This window comes from Centruroides sculpturatus, unplaced genomic scaffold, assembly GCF_000671375.1.
Source record: "Centruroides sculpturatus isolate CEXI.00-Female unplaced genomic scaffold, Cexi_2.0 scaffold2447, whole genome shotgun sequence".
Lineage (NCBI taxonomy): Eukaryota > Metazoa > Arthropoda > Arachnida > Scorpiones > Buthidae > Centruroides > Centruroides sculpturatus.
Genome location: NW_019387088.1, coordinates 1 through 8,845, shown reverse-complemented (window position 1 = coordinate 8,845; position 8,845 = coordinate 1). Strand labels below are relative to the sequence as shown.

The 8,845-nt window shown below is 28.1% G+C and overlaps 1 long non-coding RNA gene across 1 annotated transcript; it reads right to left on the bottom strand.

Annotated features, from left to right (window-relative positions):
- Window positions 1-1,246: 1,246 nt before the first annotated feature.
- On the bottom strand, window positions 1,247-6,715 carry LOC111616146. Its single transcript, XR_002755195.1, has 3 exons — window positions 6,513-6,715; window positions 6,200-6,442; window positions 1,247-2,288 (listed from the first exon to the last, which is right to left on the bottom strand). It is a non-coding gene; the product is annotated as an uncharacterized LOC111616146 (long non-coding RNA).
- Window positions 6,716-8,845: the final 2,130 nt, after the last annotated feature.

Genomic DNA, 8,845 nt, shown 5'->3' with positions numbered 1-8,845 from the left:
ACAGTTTGTGTTTCCAGAAACTGAAGCAACCCGAAACCATTAATCATGCACAGTTTACAGATAACCCGCATTATCTGCGACTATTTTATTTTATTACACGAAAATCATATTACTTAAAGACCAAAACGAGTTGAATTTACTCTTGTGAATTTTGTATTTATTTATTCAAAACATAACTGACTCGCTTGCATTAATATGGATTTTTAATTTAAGTGTGAAAAATTGTATATTTCGTTAAACCATTCACACGGAATCATTATTTTAGTAAACAGCAAATTGATTATAATAATAACAATATAATTATTAACTATTTAATGGAACTTTTCAGATCTCCGATAATTTCGTTTCGATTAGAAGATTTTCTGCAAACAACATGCCAGTTATATTCAAGTTTAAGGTGCCATGCGAGTAAATTGTATTTATTCAATTATAAATTACAATTTTGTAATTATTATTTTAATATTCTCAGATAACTTGTTTCATGAAAAGATACGGAAAAACCAACATGGGTATTTCTATTGGAGACTTCTTTTACGTTCGAAAAAATTTTTTGATTCGGGTAAGTCAATTTTTATAAGCTTTACCACTGTACATTAAACATATTGTTAACTTTCACAGGTGGTGAGTGCATTGTATTCGATTTTCTCTTCGGTTGTGCAAGTAACTGGAGTAATGAACAAACACAAATCATGTAATGCAGTCTCTACTTACGGCAATGTTACGTCTGATAAGATTAAGTCTGTGGTTAATAGCTCCACTATTGTATAAACAACTGAAACTTGGTATAAATATTCTAGCGTTGGCAACTTTTTAATGATTGGTTGCAGAGATAATGACTGTAAGTGTAAAAACCGGGATAATATCTTAAAAACAATTTCATTACATACCTTAATTGACAACATAGTGTAAAGATATTGTTGGGGGAAAATCATCCAAAATCACGTTACATTCGAGAAATTTTACTTGCACATTAACAGTTTTTATTAAACAACTGAAAAAGACATAAGTAAGTATATATACATATATTAAAATAAACAACATAGGAACAAAAAAACGTAATAAATCACTAATTTTTATAGGGGAGACCGGGGCAACTTCGGCATGCGGGGCAAGTTTGTCAAGCGCTTTTTTTTTTAAACAAATNACTGATTTTAACCAGTTCTATAGTAAGGTAACATTCCAATAGACAATATGCAAAGCTTTTTTTTCAGTTTACAGCAGTATTTATTACACAAAATTTAAGTAAAGCTTAACATGCCGATCTTGCCCCGGTCTCCCCTAATTAAGTGAAAAAATACTTTTTTTAATTTAAATTAATGTTTCCTTCGACTTTGTGTCACTCATAAAACTTTAGTGTTTTACTCGATCTTGTAGATCTGTCAAAACAGAAATTATTACAAATTCTATTTACACTAAAATTTTTCACGAATTACATATTTTTTCACATTTTAAGAATTTAACTAAAGTTTGCGGTTGAATACTAACGGGAATTATACTGTAGAGCACTACTGTGTGTTTTAAGACTTGTCTGTGTCATTTTGTATAATAAATTTGTAATTATATTAAATTTGAATTGTTGACGTAAGCTTAAAATGTTATCCTGCTGCACTTGCTCTACTAATTATGTAATACAATTCTAAATATACATTATTGAAAAGCATAAAATTTTTCTATATACGCCTATTTTATTCGCAGGATAAACGACGAAAGTAAACGAGTTGCTTAACTTTGACACTGAGAAATACTTTGTTTCAGAAAGAATAATACACAGTAGCACAAAGTTTAAGTTATATATGGCAACATTCGTTATGAGATTTTATGTGAAAAATGACTTTTATTTCTACTTATTATAAGTAGGCAAAAGGCTAAATTTCGAGAGTAAAGATGGGTTTATACATATCAAAAACGAGTAAAATTTTGATTAAACCACACTCCAATACAGATGTAATACATGATTCTTTATTTTTTCTCGATTATTAATCTTATCAATTTAATAACATCGATACCTCCTATATACAAGCTACCGTGTCAAGTGTCGGTTCTTAATCTTTATGTCATCCACAGATATTCGACGAGTCCAATGCAAATTTATACGATATTCCACACGTATACATACAGTATCAGCTTTTTGATATTTTTGAATTCAGGTGAGTCAAGACGTCGAAATATTGAAAACTCGGAGCGTCATTGTACGACACGATTACAATATTATTACCGCCGAGAACGTACTCTGTTCGATGATATAATAGCCGAAAAAATAAAATTGATGTTGGATTCTACGGTAGACTCTGAATATTAAACACAGAGAGTTAGCAACAATATTCAAGAGGTAAAAAAATATTTTAACAATAATAGAATTAAAGTATAATGCACTTAATTATCTGTTAAATGTAGAGAAGGTTCTTTGATCACGTAATTTTTAATTTGAAAGCATAGAAGCTGTGTAAATTTTATAACGTTTTCATTATTCTATCACTAGAAGCGTGACAGTAGTATGCGAATTTGGTTTCTTTTTAAACGGTGTCGAGTAAACCAGTTTTTTAACATTAATGACTATGTAAGTCGGCGGGAGCACAGAAAACTGACTACTTAACAGATAATGTCAAGTTATACCTATGACGACTTATGCGGACTCGACTGTATATGCTAGATTTTTTATACACCACATCACAATTTAAGCACGGTATGTTCCTTTTTGAAACATTTATAATTTTGATAACCTTTATAATTATATAATTAAAGCCTTTGATGGCCTATGTTAAATTGGTTAAAAATGTATGTAAAATCGAAAAATTTTAACATCAGTAAAATTGGTTTTCGTGAAAGTGAATAAAATTAAAATTTTTTCCAACGTTGTAATACTCTTTTACGACAGAATGGTATAGGAATTTCTCAATTTTCAATTGAAATATAAAGTAATTTAAACCCTATAAAATGACACATAAACATGTGACAAATGAGAGTTGAGTTGCTTCGTGTCTATTTCACCTTATCATTGTTTATAATGAGTGTACATGGGTGAGATATGTGAGACCTCAAAATTTTTCATTAGATAAAACGTTAGATGGTGCTTTTGGAACTGTGATCACTGTGCTTTCTTGCAGCAATGCGATTTATGTGTTGCATTTTTGTACAAAATGCAATGAAACAACAATATAGTGTTTTGATAATACAGACTAAGCCGATTAAAAAGCTTTTTTTATTATTTAACAGTATTATTCAATTATTGTAACCAATGTATTCGTGTGTAATGTTATTAAGAATTTTTAGTTATTTCGCTTTTAATTTGGTGCATTAGACATCGTGTAAAAATAGAAAAACTTTTCGTGGCCTATTTATTTGATCACATTCCTTCTTAAACAATCATTTTCAAATTTTAATCGTTTCTCTAATCTTTCAAGTAGTCTAATTTTTTTTAAATTTTGCATTAAATTACATTAAAATTAATAATAAAATTATGCTAATAATCTTATACAAACTTCTTGAAGATTATAAAATAAGGACTCATTACATTTTAAATTTAAAAAAAAAATTAAATAATAATAAAAATTTTCACTTTGTCACAAAGAGTACCACATTAAAGATTTATAATATTTTATCATTCCGAAATTTAGAAAGAACATGTTTAGAAATTTAAAATGTGACTAGATTTAGCTTTTACAATTCTTAAGCATGTTCTAAATAATTATTATTACCTAAATTGATTGACAGCTGTAACAAAGATAGACTGCAGATGAAAGTTAATACTTCGGCTCTAACATTAGCTTACACAGAAAGCTCTGCTGTAAAAAGTGACTTCATCAAAATGGAACTTTTGTCATAATGCGAACATTTTATTGTTCTTAAAAATTTTTTAGAAACAAAAATTGCAATTTTTTAAAGCATTGCATTTTACACTATTAGAAAGAAAAGGAAATTCAAAAATTTTAATACATTCTAGTTTGAAAAATGCGTATTCCTTTGTCTATAATAATTCGTAAAGTAATTACTACTTCGTGATTACATATTATTTCAAAGTAAAAAAAAACTTAATTAAGAAAAGTTATTTTTTATCTTGTTTTATTATCAGCTGAAAGTTTGAGTAATTCAATTTTATATGTTTCTTATGCATTAAAAAAGTACAGCCTCTCTACGTTTATACTCTTATATTTTTCGGTATATGAATGTGTACACAGAAGTGCAAAACTTAGGGGATTTGTATATATTCTTGAACGCAGTAGAGCAAATATACAATGAGTCATATAATCTACAAGAGTCAGGTAATGATGAAAAGGAATAGCCGATCATATAGCTTGCAAGAGATGCAAAAATTATGCAACATTAATAAAACATTATATCGACTGCATAGCATCGTTTCTGTCATGTACAGTACTAGACAAGTCAGTTAAGATTCATACCTTGTGAATTAGCAAACTGAATTTTAGTAACAGGTGTGTTTTTCTGCAGGCACTTCGTAACGATTGCATATAGATCACATGGTCTATTCCCTTTTTGAAATAGTCATTCACTATTGGAGTATGCAATTAACAAAGATTCACGTGGTCATTTAGAACGATGACATGACTTTGTCCAGTTACATAATGTTTAAAACAAAACAAAAATGGTTCTAATACATTACAATTAAACAAACTCATACAATGATGCTTTATAGTTCTTTCTTGACATGTTGAGTTAACTGTTTCATGGACTTGATGTAAAATAATAATATATAATTTCTAAAATATAAAACATGCATTCGTCAAACTAGGAAACTCGTCACCATAAGTCAAAAGTTTAAAGCCAAATGTTCAACATCGATGCTAATGTAAACAAAAAAAGTGCTGAAAGCTTAACAAACTGTATTAGTCTTCGCAACCATTGCATGCAGCTGGACAGTACATTAGAAAATTTGTAGTTTTTATCCTTCTTAAATTCAGTAATGATTTGATGTAGATTTGCTCTTGAAGTCATCGTATTGATATGTGGCATATAACGAGCCACTTGTGGATAAGCCGTATATTGCTGCTCAGACTTTGACAATAGTGAGTGGAGTAGTAGAAAATTGGTGATTTAAGTAAATGTTCAGACCATGAAATGTAAAAATTCAATCCATAAATTAATTAAAGAATCGAATGCACCATGCAAGTAGGATCAACTATTTTCTCATACTCGAAATCTCTAAACTGATGACACATGGTTATTGTGTGTACAGTACATACTTCCAAGGGGTTATTTCTATATCATCCTTTCACAGCTTCATTTGTTGAAAAAAAACTGATAACGATCTCAGATGATAACAACCAAAATATATCTAACTTACTGGTTTTCTTCAAGATTGAAAGTTATTGCATTACATCAATGTAATGAAATATTAATAAATTTTCACTGAACAATTCTTGGACAGTAAAAGCCATTCCTAAATTAACATAAAAATGACTGTGAAACGAAGATAGACGTTACAGAAACACAAAATTATTGGTTTTAGACATTTAAAGTCATTTTCAATGTTAATTACATTATATATTTGTGTTATAAACATACAAAATGTTCACTTCTATTCAGCCAATTATTATAAAATAAATAACTGAGCATTGACACATTGAAAAAGCTGAATACAAAGATTATAAAGTTACAATTTAAAGAATTAAGTTTTTTCATAATCACATTTACAATGAACCCTACGTATCAGGGGAAATTTAAAACATTCTAATTACGCTAATTAGTTTAGAATCATTTTATTTAATATTATTATAACAACATTTACAACTTGACTGTTGAACACAAGATTGTGTTATTAATTAAACACTTGGCTTTTTTCCACCTTTATTCAACTGAATATAGATGGAAAAAACACAAGTGTTGCTATGTAATGGCATGCAATTTGCAAATTGCTCTCTGTCAGTATGCAATTTAATAACTGCAACCTAATTACTATAGAAACACAGTAATACAGATAATAATGATAAATAATATTAATTGATAAGCATTAATATATTCGTTAAATTTGAATATTTATGATATTATTTTTGTTTTTTGAATAAATACGATATTGTTTAAAGTGATGTTTCACGATATTTTACACGTTTGTATATACATGTTATATACCAAACCTACATTTACAAGAAAATGTATTTTTAGCACTAACAAAATACAAATTTCACGCGTGTAAAGTCGTTCATTTATTCAAAAGTAAAATTAAACTTATCGAGTGTGAAATTACCGAATGTAGACGTTTTGACACATGACTTATGTTTGTTCATCACTCCTGTGACTTGCAACACCGAAGAAAAAATGGAGTATAAAGCACTGACCACCTGGAAATAAGAACAATTGGCTCATTGCTCAGAGGTAATATATCAACGTATAAACTTACCCGAATCAAGAAATTTTTTTGAACGTAAAAGAAATCTTTAACAGAAATTCCCATCTTTGCCTTTTTGAATCTTTTCATGAAGCAAGTTACCTTAAAATGTCAAAAAATAATTACATAATAGAAATAAATAATTAAATAAAAGTATATCCTTACAATTTACCTTGAACTTGAATAAAACTGACAAGTTGTTTGATGAAATTCTCTCTATAGAAATGAAGTTATCATAGATCTAGAAAAAGAATAAATCAGTTATTAATTACATAATGATAATACTTGTTAAGTGTTATTCTTAAATAATCTGTTTTAATTACAGTTGATTACATTAATATAGGTGGATTTACTTTGTATTTTGTTTGCTTATAAAACCGAAACGACAGCAAGTATATTAAACTTATCTTTAAACTTAATTCTACATTTATTTGTTTATAATATGAAATTCTGTAGCATTAAATTTATAAAAAGAATATTTATTATATTATTATCAAAGATCAAAAAACTAAAAGACACCAAACGGTAAAATTTTCTTCAAGAAATCGAGTCAATTTTATGATATAATACCAAAAATTAAAACATTTGTGTAGTAATTTAACGAAATAACCTAAAGACTAGATAATTAATATAGCAGTAGAAAATTATCGATAAAACACTAATATAGCAGTAGAAAATTATCAATAATGACATGGTTATTATTTACATAACAACTTTAGTTATGTAAATAATAACCATGTCATTATTTACATAACTAAAAATATAATAAGAAAAGTAAAATATAATTACCAGAGATGTCAAATAAGAAAGACACCAAGAACCCAAAAGAGTTCCAATTAAGAATAGCAACGAAATTACACTAATAATGACTCGAAATTGAAGGCTTAAATCAAAGAACAAGGCAGCGTAACATAAAAAACATGTCTCGTATGTATAGTGGGCGTATATCAGAGCAAAAAGATTTCCCCAATTTTTGTTGATCATTTGAAAAATCTCCCAAATCTCTGTGTGTTTTTCGCAGATTTCTTGTAATTTTCTTTTCAGTAAAAGAGTTGTATTTATTTGTTGTAATTCTTCAGATAACTTTATAAGTCTTTTCGCTATGATTATTCCACCAATTGAAAATACGAAAAGAACTGAACATATCTGTCCCGTTAATTGCAGAGACAAAAACGAAAAATAAATCGAACAGAAGGTTGCTTCGAATTCACTTCCAGCATATTTCTTTATTGTTAGGAACACATTAATCGTTGCTGCATTCGAAACAATTAAAACAATAAGGAATATGCAAAACAAATACCCTAATATAGGCAATTCCAATTGTACTGGCAACTTTTCTTCGCTAAAATAAGTGCTTTTCATGAAATGGCTAAAAATCTGATTTTTCTTCAGAATTGTAAATTGGAGAGCAACGTAGATATTTAGAATTAGAACCAAGACCTGCATTTCTATTCCATGTTTTCCGAATACATAAGAATATTGGTAGCAAATATAATTTTCGTTGAAAATCATCACAAATAAGGAAAGCGAGGATAACCATAAGAACAGTTGAAGTAAATTCACGTAATATCCATACAATATACTCATTGTGTTTTCTGACATTCCATAAATTTGATCTTCGAAACAACTGCATTTTTCGAACGGTTCAATACCAAAGACTTTGCTCACACATAATATGGCATAAAAATTATAATATATGCAACGATCTGATCGTATGCAAATGCAACTTGAAGCCTTTTTATTGCTGAAAATTTCTATTTTTATAAACCTGCTGAATAATTTTGAAATATAATTGCCCATTTCCTATGTTATATTTATTAATGTTTCGTAAAAATAAATAAAACAATTATAGAATCAAATTTAGTTACTTTATTTAATTTTATATTTTTATTGTTTTTCATATTTATAAAATAAAGAATTTGTGATATTTTCAAAGTTATTTAATATGTTCACATGTTGTCATATGTATTAAATTGTGTACATGCATTTATTAAAATTTTCATTTTAAAACTTGTGTTTAATATTTTTGTACATTATCGAATTTTTACTTTTACTGAATACAGACTAAAGCATCAATATTTTTGAATTTTTTACGAGTGTAAAAACCTTCTTCAAATCGACTGTTGTTACGCCTTATTATTCGAAATGATTCTTCATAGACTAGTGATTTAAAAGTGACCTAAAAAGAAACATAATTTGGCATTAAATTCCAATAATCAAACAAGGAAATTTCGATAATAATAATAATAACTTTTTTTTAACGTTCAATGTTTAGAGACAATTGCCGATTACAAATTACGTATTTTAAAACTAGCAGGTAGGCCCGGCGTTGCTCGGGCAAAAGAACTATAGCGATGATTAAGATTACAGTAGAGCGTCTATTATTCAAATCAATTGGGGACTGGGGTGGTTCGGATGCCTGATATTTCGGATAACCGATTATGTACAAAAAAAATGGTTTAATGTATCCGATGTTGAAATTTTTTTCTGTTGCATGTCGTTTCG